The sequence below is a fragment of the Phascolarctos cinereus genome, unplaced genomic scaffold, assembly GCF_003287225.1.
Source record: "Phascolarctos cinereus isolate Bilbo 61053 unplaced genomic scaffold, phaCin_HiC Scaffold_5;HRSCAF=322, whole genome shotgun sequence".
Taxonomy (NCBI): Eukaryota; Metazoa; Chordata; class Mammalia; order Diprotodontia; family Phascolarctidae; genus Phascolarctos; species Phascolarctos cinereus.
In genome coordinates, this window is record NW_027555958.1 from 242,886,599 (window position 1) to 242,906,816 (window position 20,218).

General features: G+C 45.1%; 1 protein-coding gene across 4 annotated transcripts in view; it reads left to right on the top strand.

Moving 5' to 3' along the window:
- Positions 1–2,408: 2,408 nt before the first annotated feature.
- Positions 2,409–20,218, top strand: part of SPDEF (SAM pointed domain containing ETS transcription factor) — a 53,794-nt gene continuing 35,984 nt past the window's right edge. For all 4 annotated transcript variants that reach the window (XM_020999652.2, XM_020999649.2, XM_020999650.2 and 1 more), the window contains exon 1: positions 2,409–2,492. The gene's annotated coding sequence lies outside the window, so the exon portion shown is untranslated. The remainder of the gene's footprint in view (positions 2,493–20,218) is intronic.

Below are 20,218 nucleotides of genomic sequence, written 5' to 3' on the forward strand. Positions count from 1 at the left end.
TCATCCCCTCCACCTCGATGCTCATTGAGTGCCTGCTGTGTGTTTAGCCCTGAGCTAGGCTGCAGAGCAGCAGAAGTTAATGCCCTTAGGGAGTTTGTAGGTTATTTGGTGGGGAAAAGGCCCCTGTACAGAAGTGACATCGGGAGAGAACAGTTTAGAGCTGAACTGTATATGGGCTCCTTCCCTAGATGTAGCTGCAGAATGTGATGTCGATGGACAAACAGCTGGACACAAGAGAGGGCGAGGGAAGCTGGGCAGTGTTCATAGGGTGAATCCCCCTTCCTTCTCCCTGGTTTGCCCTTTCAGAGGGCAGGGCCTATGGTTGTGGCTCCAAACTCAGGCAAGTATAGTGAAAAGAAGATTTCATCCATCGCTTTTCAATACAACAAACACTTACTAAGAAACTGCCCCTTAGGAGGCACTGTGCGTAGATAGAGGCCCTGCCCTCGAGGAGCTTTTGTTCTAATGGGGAATTTGAAGTCTAGTGGACTGGAAGACAGAAGAGTTGAACTAGATGATTCCTGAGGTCTCTCCCAACTCTGAGATTCTATAAACTTCATTTCCTCTTGCCATTTTACTAGCTATGTGAATTTGAACAAGTCGCTTAAGATTACTGTCTCTGAGCCTCCGTTTTATTATCTGTATAATGGAGATTGTCACGGTTGTTGTTTAGTCATTTTTTCAGTTGTGTTGACCCTTTGTGACCCCATTTGGGATTTTCTTGGCAGAGATACTGGAGCAGTTTGCCATTTCCTTCTCCAGCTCATTTGACAGAGGAGGAAACTGAGGCAAATAGAGTGAAGTAACTTGTCCAGGATCCCACAGCTAGTAAGTGTGGGAGGCCAGATTTGAACTTAGGAAGACGAGCCTTCCTGACTTCAGGCCTGGAACTCTATCCACTGCACACCACCTAGCTGGGAAATATTTCATAAAATAAATAAAAATACAATAGAACATAGATAATGTTAAATTTTGTTTTTCTAATTCAATAGGCAGCCTGTAGGGATCCTTATGCACAGTTTAGTGTTCCCGACACCTACCTCCCATTAGACTTGTAATCAGGCAGATCTGAGTTCAAATCCAGCCTCAGTCACTTATTTTTTGACCTTAAGCAAGTCATGTAACTGCTCTGGACCTCAATTTTCTCATCTATAAAATGAGGGAGTTAGATTCAATGACTTCTGAAGTCCTTTCCAGCTTAGAATCTAGGATGCTATGAACTGAAAAGATGTATATGAAATGGATCTGTAAACTTGAATGTGCTATAGAGACGCTGGCTATTATGAATGTCTTTTTTAGGTGAGGGAAGAGAAGAGAGATGGACTTTTGTTGTTCATTTGTTTCAGTCTTGTCTGACTCTTCATGACCTCATCTGGGGTTTTGTTGGCAAAGATACTGGAATGGTTTGCCATTTCCTTCTCCAGTGGATTAAAGCAATCAGAGGTTAAGTGACTTACCCAGGGTCACACAACTACTAAATGTCTGAGGCTGGATTTGAACTCAGTTCTTCCTGACTCCAGGCCCAGGGCTCTCTGTCACTGAGCCACTGGCTGCCTCATGAGATGGATTAGGAAGTCTATATTGAACACCTACTATATGTTCAAGACTGTGCTAGGAGACAAAAAACAACCATCGTTTTAAAATTCTGTTTTGTTCTGAGCACTGGAAACGGGACATTTAGATAGAGGCGTGGTAGCTACCCCCAGGTAGCTGACAGTCTGATAGGGGATGAGGCACCAACTGTAATATGCAGCATCACACGATAAGCATATTAGAGAGGGCCTAGCAGAGTGTTCTGTGACGTCTGAGAGCTAAGAAATGTGATGTCAGGAATATGGCAAGATGGGGTTCTTGCCCTCTGGGTCCTTGGAACTTTGTTGGCCGTTTTGGAAGAGCTCCCTGGAGTAAGTTTTGGGGGAGGAAGAAGAATCCAGCCCTGCAAGGGTTAAGACTACGAGCTATCTCTGTGGTCTGAGGTAAGCAGGGAGAGTATTTGTTCAGGTAAATAAGGAAGGATTACTTATAATGGGAAATCAGGCTCTGACCCAACACTTCATCTCCCGGCTCTGCTGACTTCCTTCCAATACATACCTGTACACCACCCTCTCCCAAGCTGCCCCGACAGCTCGGTCCCCCAAGCTGGGCACTGCTCCCCTCCTACCCACCGGGGGCTGGGCATAGCCACAGCCCTGCAAGGTGGCACTGGACAGGGGGCAGGTGGCACCTTGAAGACAGCACTGCCTTTAGTCAGAGCACCTGTCTCCCTTTCCTTTCTGCTACCCGATCTTGGGCACCCCACATAGGGTGGCATTGTCCACTGTGCCACACCCCATCACTGCCTTTGTCTCCCGCCTTGTCCCCCCTATTCGAAGTCTGCTCTCCTAATGCCCGGCTGAGGCAATCTAGCACCCACAGCTGCCCTCACCTCTTCCTTGCCTCTGGGACTGGTGCCGCTGCTCCTGAGTCCTCCCTGGACACGGGACATCTAACGGGTAAGTCTGGCACAAAATGACACAGATCACCTTGCCTTGGTTCTTCTCCTAGGCAGCTGAGTCTTCTTCTCTGGGGGTCCTAGGAGAAAGGTCGGGAGTGGTGTTCATTCCTGGAGGACCCCAGAACATGGATGGAATTTATTCTGAATTTTCAGTCTTAACTTCAGTCTTAACTTCACCTGGGGGGTTTAGAACCTTGTTCCCTAATCTTCTGGGGGCCGTGCCCACTTGTCCATCTCTGCAACTCCCACTGTCCAATGCCAGGTGCAGAGAATAGGAAGAACTGCTAGAAGATACAGTCCCTAATAGCACGAACGTGGCAAGTGGCTGATGCCATCCACACTTGGCACGGTCCTGATGGAGGAGGGGAATCCCCTTGCTTTCCCTCACCCTTCCCCTGCACTGTGCTCTCTCCCAGCTTTTCACCCTCTGAGCTTGGGCAGGGGTCAGTTTAGGGAAGTGTCTTCAGCCCAGTGAACCCCCTAATATATGGCTGTTTGTGCTCATACACCAAAACACAAAACACAAACAGTTCTTCTGCTGCCAGGATTACCCCAATGCCCTCTTTCTGTGCTCAGAACATCCCTCTGAGATCAGACCTTCGGGGAGGGTTAACCCCAGATGGCTTCAAGTTCTGGGGCTCCACATATGTTTGTACTTCTCATTCTTCAGTGGCCACAGCTTAAAGCTGGACAGAGGGGGAGAAAAGAACACAAAAGGCCCAGGATCCAGCCATGGCAAAGGGATCCAGCTGGGAAAAAGCAAGGGCATGGAGGCAGGAGAGTGGGGAGTTAGGGTGGGGACAGAGGATTAAGGCAGCGTGGACATGGAAGGCAGTGGAGGAACAGCTGCAGGGTAAAGTACTTGGCCATGTGGGGTTGTGGGCATAGCAGGGAGGTGGAGCCAGTGGGGACTGTCTGTATGTTTTACTAGGCATTTGCATACAGAGGGTTTGGTGAAGGATTTCCCCCTCACCCCTACCCCTTCTTCCAAGCTTAATTTCTATTTTTAAATTCCAAGATTTGCAAGATATATCCCCACGGGGAGTGGAAGGATTGTAGAACATCGGGGTGGGGGTGGAGGAGGAGGAGGAGGAAGAGAAGGAGATGGGGGTCGTAGAGAAACAGCTAAGGGGAGAGAAGGCAGGAGAACGGATGAGATTTTCTGGGAACTGAAGCTGGGGTGGTGACAGGGATGGATGAGAAGAGTGGCCAGAGGGGCAAGAGAATAGGAAAAAAGAAAGGTAAGGTTGGAGAAGGGGAGGAGGAAAGAAGTAAAATAAGGCAAGAAAATGAAGGAAGAAGGAAACGTGAGAGAGGAGAAGAAGAGGCGAAAGGAGGGGAAGCTGAAACTATATCTTATTTATATTTCTGGTGTGTGGCCCATAGCAGGTGCTTAAGTGTCTGTTGAATTGAATCCCCAAGGGAAAGGTGTAGGTAGGGGTGAAGGATGGACTTAGCAGAAGAAGGGCTAGAGTCAGGGTAAAGAGGCTGGAACCAGGTGCTCTACTGGGGGTGCGGTGAGATGGATGTAGATCAATTAATGGAGTCTTGAGGGAATCCTGCCTTGGGATGGGGGTCAGTCCTTATCTCCAGAGATCCCAGGTAAGAGAGTGATGGTGGAGCTGGGCTGGAGGTTTCTCTCACTCAGAGTCAAACGCAATAAATAAATGCCTTGCAGCTTCCTCCCTTAGGCTCTGACCTCCCAAGCCACCCCACCCCACCCCACTCCACCCCCCTCAATTCCCGTCCTTTCTCTTATTCCTTAGTTCCATGGCCCTGGCTGGGCCTTCGCTCTCATTTCCTGCTGTGCCCCCCAATAAACCTTTTTCTATCACCTCCCAATAAACCCCAGCTCCCCAGCACCAGCTGCCCGCTGAGTAACAAAGCAAATAGGCTAGCACAGAACTGTCCCCAGTCTGGAAGAGATAAATCTTATGGACCCTGGCCTGCCCACCGCAGAATGTCAGGGAGGAGAGACAATCCTGGGACAGGCCACAGCCTTGCGTCAGTGACTAGAGGGGTGGGATCGTAGGCTGGGCCCCACCATCCTCTACACCTGAATTTCAGTGGACAGTTCTACCTTCTAGGCATCCCGGGAGGTGAAAGAAGGGAGACCAGGAGAGATCTCTAGGTCTGGGATTCAGATTCAGTATAGATTTCCCTGCCTAGGGTCTACAGCTCAGTCAATTAATGAACAAGTATTCCAAATTTTTGTTGAGGCTTTTCTATTCTGTGGTAGGCACTCCAGGGGATGGGTGCTGGAGCACTGGCCTTGGAATAAAGAGTTGACTTGGTTTCAAGTCTTGGCTCTGACATTTATTACTTATGTGGCCACTTCACCTCGATAGGACTCAGTTTCCTTATCTGTAAAATTAGGGCTTTGGACTAGATCAGTGGTGTTGAACTTAAATAGAAACAGCAGCCACTAATCCACACATAAAGATCCCTGTGAGTGGCGTATTGACTTAGTTTTTAAAATATGATGTTATCTATGGTTTATTGTATTTTTATTTATTTTTAAGAAATATTTCCCGATTATGTTTTAATCTGGTTCCTGTAGCGCTTGGGAATATTGTGGGCTGTTGTAGGCTTGACATCTCTGGAGTAGGTGAACCCTAAGTCTTCTTCTAGGTGGTGCTATAGTGCATAGAGCGCCAGGTCTGGAGTCAGAAAGACTCCTCTTTGTGAGTTCAAATCTGGCCTCAGACACTTACTAGCTGTGTGACCCTGGGCAAGTCACTGAACCTTGTGCGTCTCAGTTTCCTATCTGGAAAATGAGCTAGAGAAGGAAATGGCAAACCACTCCAGTATCTTTGCCAAGAATGGGGTCATGAAGTAGGGGTCGTAGTGGATAGAGTGCTGGGCCCAGAGTCAGGAAGAGCTGAGTTCAAATCAACCTCAGACAGTTAGTAGCTGTGTGATCCTAGACAAGTTGTTTAACCCTGTCTGCCTCAGTTTCCTCATCTGTAAAATGAGCTGGAGAAGGAAATGGCAAACTATTCCAGTGTCTTTGCCAAGAGAACCCCTAAAATGGGGTCATGAAGTAGGGTCATGAATGGGTCATAATGGATAGAGTGCTAGGCCTGGAGTCAGGAAGACCTGAGTTCAAATCAGCCTCAGATGTGTACTAGCTATGTGACCCTGAATAGTTCGCTTAACCCTGTTTGCCTCAGTTTTCTCATCTGTAAAATGGGGGTAATAATAGCATCTATCTCCCAGGGTTGTTATGGGAATCAAATTAAATAATATTTGTTAAGTGTTTACCATAATGCCTGGCATGTAATAGGGGCCATATAAACGTTTTTCCCTTCCCTAAATCTGTGGTTCTTCAAGCCTCAGTTTTCTCAGCTGTAAAACCTACCTGATAATAAACCTACCTCACCAGGTGACAGATTTAGAGCTTGAAGGGGACTTTAAAAAGATCATTTTTAGGACCAGAGAAACTGAGACCCAGAGAGGTTAAGAGCTTTGCCCAAGGTCACACAGCTAGCAAGTGGCCAAGCTGAGATTTGAACACAGGTCCATCCAGGATCCTTGTCAGGTTTGTTTTTTGTTTTGTTTTTGCTTTTTTGGTTAGGCAGTGGGGTTAAGTGACTTGCCCAGGGTCACACAGCTAGTAAGTGTTTTGTGTCTGAGTCCAGATTTGAACTCAGGTCCTCCTGAATCCAGGGCCGGTGCTCTATCCACTGTGCCACCTAGCTGCCCCTCATTATCAGGTTTATGAAGCTCAAATGTGAAAATGTGTGTAACATTTTGTTACATGGCCCATAATGGAACACGCTTTGCTTGACTATACATATTTGTTATGAGGGTTTTCTTTTTCCTTTTTTAATTGGAAGGAAGAGAGAGAGAAGAGGGGAGAGAAATAAGTGCTTGTTAATTGAAAAACTTTAATTTCTTTAAAAAAAGGTGTGTCAAGCACTTTGCAAAGTTTAAAGTTCTCTCTCTCTCCCTCTGTGTATATATGTATATACGTATGTATGTATTATGCCTTTAGTGATTATTATGAGAGATGCCTACAAGAGATACTCAAACACTATCTCCTGCAGGAATCCTTTCCTGATCTTTTCCCCCAGTTGTAAGTGCCTCCCCTTCCCTCAAAATTTGTTGTTGAACTTTCAGTCGTTTTTCAGTTATATCTGACTCTTTGTGACCTCATTTTTGGGGTATTCTTGGCAGAGATACTGGAGTGGTTTGCCATTTCCTTCTCCGGCTCATTTTACAGATGAGGAAATTGAGGCAAATAGGGTAAAGTGATTCATCCAGGGTCACACAGCTAGTAAGTGTCTGAGGCTGGATTAGAACTCATGAAAAGGAGTATTCCTGCCTCCAGGTCCAGTACTCTACCCACTGCACCACCTAGCTGCCCATTCTCTCTAAATTATCTCATGTTAATTTTGTAAATGTTTCATGTCCACTTCTAATATCCATGTTGTCAGCCCAGGTAGAATGTGTGTCTGGAGCTCAAATGAGCCTCTCTCTCAGCTTTGTGTGGGACTATAAAATTATAGGAACCATTTCTAATTCAAAGACATTCACATGCATTGTTTGGGCTATTTAATTCTTATGGTCATCATAGCCCCAGTGTCTGGCACAATCCCTTAATTTTACAGATGCGGAAACTGAGTCCCATCAAGGTTACGTGGATGCCAAATAATAACTGTCAGAGCCAGTAAGGCACCTAATAAATGCTGATTGATTAATCCTATAATCATAAGAGCATCAGAATTGGAAGGGACCAGAACAACTACCCAGTCCAAATCCTTTATTTTACAGAGAAGGAAACTGAGGACCAAGGATGCCCAATTCACTGAACATCATGCAGTGGGTCAGTGACAGTTAGGCTTAAAGTCCTGGCCTCCCACCCAGGGTCTCTTCTCCCATAATTACCCACCTTTCTATGATGCTTCTTTCACTGGTAACCAAATTCTGAATAGCCAGAAGGGTATGAGGCCAGTAGGTGGTACAGTGCATAGAATACTGGGCCTGGAGTCAAGAAGACTGAGTTCAAATCCAGCCTCAGATGCTTACTAGCTGTGTGACCCTGGACAAGTCACTTAACCCTGTTTGCCTCAGTTTCCTCATCTGTCAAATAAGCTGGAGAAGGAAACTTCAAAACACTTTGACATCTTTGCCAAGAAAAAACCCAAAATTGTGTCATAAAAAGACTGAACAACATTTAATAGCTGTGTGACTTTAGGCAAGTCACTTAATGTATCTGTGGTTTTTTTTTTGACAAGGCAATCAGGTTAAGTGACTTGCCCAGGGTCATACAGCTAGTAAGTGCCAAGTGTCTGGAGCCAGAACTCAGGTCCTCCTGACTCCAGAGCCAGTGCTCTATCCACTGTGCCACCTAGCTGCCCCTATAATCTGTGTTTATAATCAGAAAATCTAGGAAGGGTTCAAGGAGGAAGTGGGACCTGAGCTGAGCAGCATTAGGATGGTCTGAGTGGGAAGTGGGGTCTTGGTGGGAGTTGGGGTGGGGGTACGAAAGGGAGGAGAGGAATGGAGATCTGGTTTCTTTTTTCCTTCCCGGAGATTTAGCCATGGCAGCAGCCAGATAGGGTTAGATTTCTTTGCCCCAACAGTACCCCATTCTGAAGCTAGACCCAATATGAGCCCCTCCATTTTGTGTGGAGTTGTGGTGTCCAAGGTAGGTTTTATACTTCAGAGACATTCTCTCTTCATTGGATTCCATTGGGGTTTGAGGAAATACACCACACCCCTTCCTTCTACTACGCACCAGCTGTGGAAAACCCTGGGACCAAGGCAGGTATCCGTCCAGGGCTCCCCTAGGGAGGACAGGAGCCATCGTGGGGATGAGCGGTGGAGGGTGCTCTGGGTTGTCGGTCACCTGGCTCACCCTGGAGATGCTAGGGAGTCAATCACACTCTGTGCAAGGGACACTGAACTCTGGCGGGCTTTTTCTCCTTTCCCTTGCCCTTTTCCCCTTCCCTATAGACTCCATACCTATCACCTCACCCATCTTCTCACCCGTTCCTCACCTGTCTCCTCCTGTCCCCTCCCCCTCTTACCTGTGTCTCCTCACCCCAGCCCACTTCACCTGTGCTCTCACCTCACCTCTCTTGTCATCTCACCCTCACATCCCTGGCCCCCTAACCCTCACCTCCCCTGTCCCTCTATTCCTTCCTTCACACCTCCAGCTTCCTATCCTATAATCTCAATTTATCCCCCACCCCCAGCCTAGCTGCCAGTCAGGTGGAGCAGCCCTTCCCAAAGCAAACTTTACACAAGGAGACGTTGCCCTGGGCCCTTCCTGACATTTAAGGCAGTTCATTATCTAAACTAGTTTGCATATGTTTCTGCTCAGCCCTTGGGCAGCCCAACCCAGGTGATTCCTCCCCTCCCTGGGACCTGGGTCAGAGCCCAGTTTTTACCCCTATAGAACCCCCCAACTCCATTTCTCTGAACAATCTCTCATGGAGTTTTGATGGGAGTCTGGGAAATGAGCTGTCTCGACTGTCCTTCCCCTGTTTTTCTTAGGCCAGAGGGAGGGGGAGTTTCCTTCTTCCTCCTGTGACCTCCCTTCTCCTGCTCTCCATGGGCTCAAATTTCCCCCCTTCCCAGGGAAACTCTTGCCAGGGAACTGTATGTGTCTATGGTGAAAAAGCTCCTATACCACTGGAGAATATGGGATCTAGGTTATCCATCCCATCCCATCCCACCCCACCCCATCCTATCCCATCCCATCCCACCCCACCCCATCCTATCCCATCCCATCCCACCCCACCCCATCCTATCCCATCCCATCCCACCCCACCCCATCCTATCCCATCCCACCCCACCCCATCCTACCCCATCTCTTTTCTGCTTGGTCCCAGAGGGCAGAACTAAAAACAGTGGAAAGTTAAAGAAAAGCAGATTATTGGCCTATGTAAAGAAAAACCATGTAACAATTAGAGCTATCCTTTTTGGGCTTGCTATAGAGGTCCTGTTCAGATATTGTTGTTATTTGATCATTTCATTCCTGTCCGACTCTTTGTGAGCCCATTTTGGGGTTTTCTTGGCAAAGACACTGGAGTGGTTTGCCATTTCCTTCTCCAGCTCATTTTATAGATAAGGAAACTGAGGCAAACAGGGTTAAGTGACTCATCCAGGGTCACACAGCTAGTATGTGTCTGGGGCTGGATTTGAACTCAGGAAGATGAATCTTCCTGACTCCAGGCCTGACACTCTATCCACTGCTCCACCTAGCACCCCTCCCTGTTCAGATATGGGTTAGACTATACAACTCCTGAGGTCCTTCCAACTCTGAAATTCTGTGATTCATGTTATTCCATCCCATGCCATGCCATGCCATCCCATTTCATCTCATCCCCTCCCAAACAACCCCCTACCATAATATTCCATTGATCAGTCTCCTCTTTTCTCTTCTACTTCCACAATGATTATATCCTAGTCCAGACCTTCCCCACCTCTTCTTCAATCGCTTCCCCTAATTCCATCTTTCATCTCCTTCTAGTGTGGTGAATGATCGGGGTGGGGGGGCACTCCTAGAAGTCAGAGGGAGAATGGTGATTTGTAGATAATGGAAATCATGCTAGATTTGAGTCACAGGATTTGGGTTCAAATCCTGGTGTTGCCATTTACCACTTATGTCACCGTGGGAAAGTGATGTCACCTCTATGGGCCTCTATTTCTCATCTGTAAAATGTAAGGGTTGTACTAGATTGCCTCTGAGGTTTCTTCTGGCCCTGTATCTGTAATCTTAATTCATGAGACAGTCTGGTACAGTGGGAAGAATTCTGGATTTGGAGGCAGAGGACCTGAGTTTGAAGACTGCCTCCGTTGTTTACTATAGTACTTCTGAGACCCCGGGATATGTTGCATATGCTTTTGCTCAGCCGTTGGGCTCTCTGGGACACCCACTTGTATGCTAGTGATTTAAACTCTCTAGATCATAGTTCCTTATCTGGGCGAGAGAGAGAGAGAGAGAGAGAGAGAGAGAGAGAGAGAGAGAGAGAGAGAGACAGACAGACAGACAGACAGACAGACAGACAGACAGAGACAGAGACAGACAGACAGACAGACAGACAGAGACAGAGAGAGACAGAGAGACAGAGAGAGAGACAGAGAGAGAGAGAGAGAGGGAGAGAGGGAGAGAGGGAGGAGAGAGAGAGAGAGAGAGAGAGGAGAGAAGAGAGAGAGAGAGAGAGAGAGAGAGAGAGAGAGAGAGAGAGAGAGAGAGAGAGAGAGATTTGGCTGTGGGAGTCTTTATGTAGGCTACAGAACAAATTTCCTCTACATTTCTACTTCTCAAAGTTTCTCCCTTCCTTCAAGCTAGGAAGACCCAGCACAGGCGGGACTTCCTCTATAGAGCCCTCTCCTATACCCCCAACTAGAAGAGATCCTTCCTGCTCAATCTTTCCCAGTGGCCCTCTACCTTTCTTCATTTTCTTCATGTTAATTCATCTTTAAATAAAACTTATTGTGTGCCTGGCTCATTCTCTCTCCACCCCCCCATCCCATTAAATTATAAACTTCTCAAGGGCAGTGAATGTGTGTCCTTTTCCCATCTTTTATCTCTCCCCCATGGCCTAACAGGGTGCCTCAAATAATCAGTCTTTGATGAATTAAATCCAATCCTAGACAATACCATTCCATCCTCACTTCAGGGAAGTCTCCTACAATCAATTTTCTTTTCCTCTTTCTTGTCAGTCACTTCAGGAATCTATTATTCCATGGGAAAGAGTCCTCCTTCCCCAGAAGCAGCTCATAACTCCTCCATGCCTTCAGGGACAGGCTTTGCATCTCTGATTCTGAACCCAGCCTTCTGGGGATGAGCCCCTCTGAATCTAGCTAGTCTGGTCATTGGATGACAAGACACCTGCATCACCAGACCCCTCTTCAAAACAAACTCAGGTCACAGATACATCAAGATGAGACATTGGAATGGACTTTGGTAGACGAAAAATAAGTAATCAATAAAATCATTTTAAAAAATGGGCAGCTAGGTGGCACAGTGCTGGGACTGGAGTCAGGAAGACTCATCTTCCTGAATTCAAGTCTGGCAAACACTTATTAGCTATGTGACCCTGGGCAAGTCACTTCACCCTCTTTGCCTCAGTTTCCTCATCTGTAAAATGAGCTGGAGAAGGAAATGACAAACAACTACATTATCTTTGCCAAGACAGTCCCAAACGGAGGCACAAAGAGTTGGACACGACTGGGAAAGAACTGAATGAATGATTTCCCATGTGTAAAAGGAGGGAGTTGGACTAGGTCATATCCAAGGCTCCCTCCAGTTCCATGCTGATGATCCTTTGATGTCCTCCAAAGCTGAGATTCTATGATTCCTTCATTCGATACTCACAAAACCCTCTTAGAGGTAGCTGGAGAAGAGCAGCTTCTCAGCAGAGTTGAGACTCAAGCATACCTTTCTCCTAGGCCTTGGGTCCATGATGGTGGAGTCTGTGCTCTTTTCTTAGCCAAATTCCCAGAAGAAGCTGTCTACAGTCACTGCTTCCACTTCTCCATTCAATCACTACTCAGCCTTCAGTCGATTTGGTAGATTTGCAATTTGCCTTCTGACCTCCTCACTCAGCCGACACTCAGCCAAATTACCAAAGATCTCCTAATGGCCAAATCTGATGGACTTAGTCCTCATTCTTCTCAACCGATCTGCTCCATTGGACACCCTGGACCACCATCTCATCCTGCATATGCTCTCCTCTCAAGAGTTTTGTGGTACTCTCCTCCAGTCAATTGTCAGGTGGTACTTTGATTTCCACAATATCTCTCACACATGTTCCTTCCTTACCACTCAGCCGCTTTGTTGTTCAGTCATTTTCGGTCATGCCTGACTCTTTGTGACCCCATTTGGGGTTTTCTGTGCCCTGAGCCCTGCTACTCTTCTATCTGACTGCCCTCAGTCAATGATCTCCCCAGTCTCATTGGTTTAATTGTGGTCTGTATGCTAGTGACTCCCATTTCTATATCTCTGGTCCCAGTTTCTCCTGAGTTGAATCAATACTGGCAATACCGCTTCAACTATTGTCTACGGTATTGGATATTTTAGAGATATCTTAAACTCAGCATGTCTGAAACAGACCCCAAACCTACACCCTTCCAAACTTCTCTATTTCTGTTGAAGGCACCACCAGCCTTGCCGTGTCCAAGGTTCATAATCCTGGCATCATTCTCAACTCCCCACTCTCTCTCACTTCATGTATACAATCATTTACCAAATCTTGCCATTTTTATCTCCACATCACTTGCATCTGACATTTTCTCTCTACTTCCATAGCTACCGCTTTAGTTCAGATCCTTACCACCTCTCAACTAAATTATTGCGATGGCCTCCCAATTGTTCTTCCTGCCTCAAGTCCCTTCCCATTTCAGTCCATCCTCCACATGGCTGCCAGTGCAATTTTCCATAAGTGCAGATCTGTCCATGTTGCTCTTTTACTCAATAATCTTCCATGGCTCCCTCTTATCTCTAGGATCAAATACAAACTCCTCTGCTGAGATTTAAAAACCCTTGACAACTTTGCCTCAACCTATCTTTCCAGCCTCACTGGATATTATTCTGCTTCCCACATTCTTGTCTCTGGTCAGTCGTTTCTCAGTTGTGCCCAACTCTTCATGATGCCACTTAGTGTTTTCTTGGCAAAGATACCAGGGTAGTTTGCCATTTCCTCTTCTAGCTCATTATACAGATGAGGAAACTGAGGCAAAGAGGGTGAAGTGACTTGTCCAGGGTCACACAGCTAGCAAGTATCTGGGGCCAGATTTGAACTCAGAAAGATGAGTCCTCCTGACTCCAGAGCTGGTGCTCTATCCACTGTGCCACCTGGCTAGATCAGTCAAACTGGCCTTCTCTCTGTTCCTCACACGTGGCTTTTCATATATCCTCTACATCCCTTTGCAATGGATGTCTGTCATACCTAGAAAGAGCTGCCTCATCACCTACTCCTAGTAAAAGCCCTTTCTTCCTTCAATATGCAAGTCAAGCATGAACTTACCCATGATTCCTTTCCTGATTCTCCAACTGCTAGTGCCCTCCCTCCCAAATGATCTTGTATTTAACTAATCTCTATTTATTTATTTGTATTTCTTAACTTTATATTTATTCTATGTAGATATGATATATTGTTATTATTGAGTTGTTTCTGTCACGTCCAACTCTTTGTGACCCCTTTTGGGCTTTTCTTGGCAAAGATACTAGAGTGGTTTGCTGGTTTTTTTCTCCTGCTCATTTTATAGATGAGGAAATCGAGATGAATAAGGCAAAGTGACTTGCCCAGAGTCACATAACCAGTAAGTGTCTGAGGCCAGATTTGAACTCAGGTCTTCCTGACTCCGGGCCTGGCAGTCTATCCCATAGACATAATATACACACATGACCCATCACATGATACATGTATGTCACATGCATGTGTGGCATAACAGTTTTATTATATAATACATTATATGCCATGTAATGATTTATTATATATCATGTGCTTTTTGTGTATATATCCTTGTTGTCTCCTCCATTTGAATGAAAGCCCTTTGTTTCATTCATTGCATTTTTATCCCAAGGACGTATCACAACACCTGGCATCTCATAAGCTCTTAATAGACATTTGTTGATTGATCAATTGATTGATTGTTCCAGATCTGAGGCAGAGAGATATTTCATACATTCACACTCACAGAAACAAACTTTAAGTGAAACACAGACCTTGCCCTCGCGGAGTTTACAGTCTAACAGGCATGTAGAACCAAACCCCTGTGGAAATGCTTCCCTTCTTTCAATGGCCAGACTAAGGGTCGCCTCTCCCCTGACTCTGCCTCCTCAAGTCTTTCATGCCTCTATTTGGCCTTTCCTTTGCCCTTAGGATCCCATAGACTCCTAGGAGCACACATCTAGAGTGGGAAGGAGGCCATCTCTGAGACCATCTTGTCCAACCTCCTTGTATTTTAGAGATGAGGAAACTGGAGTATGGAAAAGTTAAGTGATTTGCCTAAGGTCACATGGTTGTGTCAGAGGCAGGATTTGAATCCAGATCCTCTGAAACTCAAGCCAGTGCTCTCTCCACTGTACCAGACTTAAAATATTCTAACTTTTATATTTGTCTTCTGTGCACACGTCTTATCCCTTCTCCCCAGTCTGCCTAGATGGCAAGCTCCCTGAAAGCAAGGATTTTGCTGCCCAGGGAATTATATAGAGTGGATGCTTATTAAGTGTTTGCTCCCTTAGTCTGAATTCAGGTAAACAACTGAATTGAAATCAACAATATTTGTATAAAACAATAACAAAATCCAGGGGGAAATAGTATAAATGGAAATCCATTATTCAAAATACAAAAATGCATAAAAATCATCCTACTGAGGGACCCTCAGGACCTGTACAAATGCAACTACAAAATGCTACTTAAAGAAATAGTGACCTAAATAGAAGAAAGGATGTTCAGTGCTCATGGCTAGGCTGTGCCATAATAATAAAAATGGCAATACTATTTTAATTAATTTACAAACTTAGTAGTAAGAAGATCTCTGGACTTGGAGTCAAGAAGACCTAGTATCAGATCTAAGACAGCTACTAGCTCTATGACCCTGGACAAATCATCCTCTGTGCCTCAGTTTCCCCATATGCAAAACGAAGTAAGCAATTAATAAGTGTTTATTGTTTGATTGACTGACTGATTGTGAAATGAGGGCTAAATGGCCTCTCAGGTTTTTCCCAATTCTAAGTCTATGAATCTAGGCAACTCCAAAGGGGACACTTTATGGAGCTAGACAAAATAATAGCAAAATTCATTTGGTGACAAAAAAGTTCAGGATCTCAAGGGAAACAATGGGGGAAATAGGAATGGAGGGGCAGAACATAATTGAACTGCATCTCTGTGAATAAATATATATTGGTAACCCCAGCCCAGCCCAGGATTCTGTCTTTGACAGTAGTTCTTGAGGGCAGAAGGGTAGGGGTACCCTCCTTGAGTTCAGCCTCACAGATTAGAGATGGCCTTCAGATCATCCTGACTTTCTGAAATGACCTACAGGTTAGGGATAAACATGGATCTACCACCTAAGAATTTTCAGATAGTATTATGTCTCCAGCACTGAAGCAGCAACAGACAATTACCTAGAGTGGAACATCCAGGGGGCTCAGGGAGGGGCTAGTGAACTTTTCTCTTCATAAATCCACACATTTTAAAATTTTTGTTTATTTACTTTTAGTTTTCAATTTTCACTTACACAAGATTTTGAGTTCCAAATTTTCTCTCCATCTCTTCCCTCCTCCCTCCTCCAAGATGGCATGCATTCTGATTACCTCTTCCCCCAATCTGCCCTCCCTTCTATCCCCCCTCCCCCATAATCTGCATATTTTTAAAGCCAGAAATTTTGCTCCAGGCACAGATTAAGCCCTATGTAGTCCAGTGAAGGCTTAGTGCCTCTGGTAGTCAGGAACACACAGGAGAGGCAGAATTCCCAGACCCAGGGCACATGAATACTGCTTACTATACCACATGATAAGTCTTGTAAGTTTCTTGACCCACTGGATGATGGAGGACTTCCTTTCATTGGTCTTAAAGGGGTCCCTTTCAAGATTTAAGAAGTTCCCCTTAGTTCCAATAATAGCAATAATAGCTAGCATTTCCAGAGTGCTTTTTATTAACCCCATTTTGCAGATGAGGAAACTGAGGCACAGAGTTTAAGTGACTTGTCCAGGATCACACAGATAGCAAGGGTCTGTGTGACCTAGTTTTAGCATTTAGGGATCAAGTCCCTGTATCCCCCAGCCCAAACGTGCCTTTCGTGCTGTTTCAGATTTTGATCAGCCAGCAAGTATGTTTTGAGCACCTCCTGTGGATCTAGCTCTATTCCAGGTTCTATGGGAGATTCAAAGAAGTATAAGATGTGGTCTTTAAACTGAGGAAGCTTACAACCTCTTTAGGGGAACGAGATATTCAAAGATGAACCACAGATAAATACCGTTAATGCTGTATTGTGTGGTACAGACTACTTCTTGGTGCTATAGGAGTATGGCATCACTTTAGGGTAACGATGGGGCAGCTAGGGGGTGCAGTGGATAAGAATGCTGGGCCTGAAGTCGGGAAGACTCATTTTCCCAAGTTCAAATCTGGCCTCAGACACTTACTAGCTGTGTGACCCTGGGCAAGTCACTTAACCCCATTTGCCTCAGTTTCCTCATCTGTCAAATGAGTTAGAGAAGGAAATGGCAAACCACTCCAGTACCTTTGCCGAGAAAACCTCAAATGGGATCATGCAGAGTTGAACATGACTGAAGGGCATTGCTATAACACACTCCAGGGCAGCAATTCATGTGGACTGGAATAGTCAAAGTACACTTCGCATAATCATAGACTCGTAGAACACCAGAATTGAAATGTACATCGGGGGCCATCTAATCCAAAGCTTACTTGAACAAGAATTCCCCCTAAAGCATCTCTGCTAATTGGTCATCTCTTGAAGACCCTCAGTGATGAGGAGCTCACCACCTCCTGAGGCAGCCCATTTATGGAGGATCTGGACCTTGAAGATGTGGAGAGGAAATTAAAAATAAACAGCATGGATAGGACATGAGCAAAAGCCTGGTGGCCATATTGCTCATGGCAATGTCAAAGACAGGGAAGAGACGATCTGATTTGAGGCTATTTATTGTGATATAGTGAGTGATAAATTTAGATAGCTACATTGGCACCAGATTGGGAAGAGGCTTTAAATGCCAGGCAAGAGGAGTTTGAATTTAGAAAGGAGCCTGGTGCAGAGAAAACTGTGTTAGATTTGGAGCTAGTGGCACTGAATTTGAATCTTCCTTCTGCCCATTTACCACCTATGGTACTTTGGATAAATCACTTAATCTCTCTGGGCCTCAGTTTCCTCATCTGTAAAATGAGAGATTTGGACTAGATGACCTCTAAAATCCTTTCCAGCTTAAAGCCATGATCTTGTGAACATACAAGCATAGGAACAATGAATAGAAGCTGAGAGAGGCAGATAGAGGCATGGTTGAATAAGCAAACACTTATTTTGTGTTTACCATGTGCCAGGCTTGATTTAAAGAAAAATAGCATGGCCCTACGTTCCAACCATCTTGGACTGCACCTCTGGTTCTGGTAGATGAGCTTTCATCTGATCTTTCTGGGAGCTCAGACCTCTGTAACACTTCCTGGGCATACCCTCACCATGTCCTGACCCAGTAGTACTTCTTTATCCTCTTTTCCAGCCCCCAGTTATGTGTTGTCTTTCTCAATTTGAATGTAAGCTCCTTGAGGGCAGGGATTGTCTTGCTTGGTTATATTTGTCTTATCAGCACTTAGCACAGTGCCTGGCATATGGCAAACACTTAATAAATGCTCTCTCTATCAATCTATCTCTCTGCCTGTCTATCTATCCATCTGCCTGCCTGACTGTCCATTCATCTGTCTAACAAATAATGCTATCTAAAAATGAAATGAGCTACTATAGGAGGTAATTGGTTCTCTTTCATTGTTGTTATTATTCAGTCACGTCTGACTCTTCGTGATCCCATTTGGGGTTGTCTTGGCAAAGATGCTGGAGTGGTTCTGCCATTTCCTTCTCCAGCTCATTTTACAGATGAGGAAACAGAGGCAACCCAGATTAAGTGACTTGCTCAGGGTCACATGGCTACTAAGCATCTGAGGTCAGATGTGAACTCAGGAAGAGGAGTCTTTCTGACTGTAGACCTGGTGCTTTAACCACTGAGTCACAGAGTTGCCCATTCACTGGAGATCTTTTAAATAAAGACTGGATGACCATTTGTCAGGAACATTGTAGAAGAAATTACTGTCCAGGTGTTCGTTGGACTAGGTGGCCTTTAGGGATCCTTCCAGCTGTAAGACTATTTGATTGCTAGAATCTTTGAATGGTAGGCTCATCTAACACTCTCACTTAAAAGAAGAAGAAATGCAGACATGCAGTGGAGAAATGACTCTTTGAGGTCACACAGGAAGCAAGTGGTTGATGTAATAAGAAACAGGGACCACTTGTCATTGTAAACTGTGGCTGTGCATTCTCTCAGCCCTCTCCCCTCCAGTATAAAGATTCTCTGGGAATCTTTTCCGAATACCGAGGGAGAGAGAAGAGGAGAGCAGGGATAAGAGTTGTGAGAGAAACTGGGAAAAGAAATGGGAAGATCCATCATTTGGGGAAGGAACCAATCGACCTCAAAGGAAATTGTGCCAAGTGCCTTTTCAATTGTCACAGACCCTAACTCCATGGTTTGGGGGCTGAGTGGTCTTTCATAATGCCCCTCCTCCTTCTCCAGGGGCTGGATTAGGGCAATTGAAATAACCCTACATGGAAACAGGCACAATCACCAGAGAGACCAGCCTTGAAGCTCAATCTGGGATTGTGGATGGGACAGGAAGGCTTCCATATAGAGACTTCCTTAAGGCTCCAACTGCTGGTCCCTTATCTCTGCAAAGTATTGCATGTATTTACTGCATATATGAATGCATACACATATACATATATCACTACATGTATAGATATAGATATAGATACATAGATGTGTGTCTGTGTACATGTGCACACGTGTAGAGCATAAATATGGGTGTGTGTTCATACATGTATGTGTGTTGTTTCCTTTTATAGAATGTAAGCTCCATGAAGGCAAGGACAGTCTTACTTTTGTCTTTGTAGTCCTAGCACAGTGCCTTATGTACAGTAAGCAATTAATAAATGTTGATTGATTGACTGATTGATTGTCCATTTGGGAGACTGGAAATGAAAAGAGTAGACCATTGAGTTGGTCAGTGGAAGTGATGGGTTGCAAAGAATCAAAGCCTGCATTTTTAAAAGTTTTTACAAAGGGATATTTATTTCAAAGGTATAGTAAGAACATATACTCACACCCCCATACACACACCCCAACATCTGGGTGAGGTAATAATCTCCCTGACTCCATTTAGTTTTCTGGGAGGGAATAGGTTCAAAACCTTCCTACATAGCCTTGGTCCTTCCAAGTTTATATCCAGATGCAAGCATGACTGCCACATATGCCCAGCTACTGCTGGGTTGTGTTCCAAGCCCTAAGGTTACTCTTTGCTCCTTGGTGCATTGATGCTGGTGAGGCTTTAGACCTCAGACTGAGAGCACCCTCCTGACCTTTTAGATCGAAAAGGTTGGGAAGCTCCACTCCTTTCACCGAGAACCTGAAAAGGCAAAGATGAAGGCCCTTTCATAGGCCTCTCTCCTTACAGTGTGGTCAGAGTAAAAAAGTCACCGAGATCCCTCAAGAGTGAATGAGAGAAAAGAGCCCAGGATCCCATATAGACTCACAGAATATCAGTCCAGAAAGGGACCTAAGAGATCATTCAGTTCAATCCTCTCATTGTGTACATGGGGAAACTGAGGCCTGGAGCAGGGAAGTGACTTTCTCCAGGACACATTGAGGGAAAATGATATCATTCTGTTATTACAAATCTCTTGGCACCCCACAGAAGGTATGGACAAAGCAAGATTGTAATGATAGCTTGTATTTTAGTAACACTTTAAAAAAATCCTCACAGCAATTCTGTGAGGTAGCTGGTAGAAATGTTATTTATCCTATTTTACAGGAAAATAAGATACCCAGTGAGGCTGAGTGACTTGCCCATGGGTCTACAGCTAATAAGTGTTGGAATTAGGACCTGAACCTAGGTCTAGACTCCAAGTCCAATACGTGTTCCACTATACTATATTATGCTATGCCATGCTAGACTATATTACATTATATTATGTTATTATATT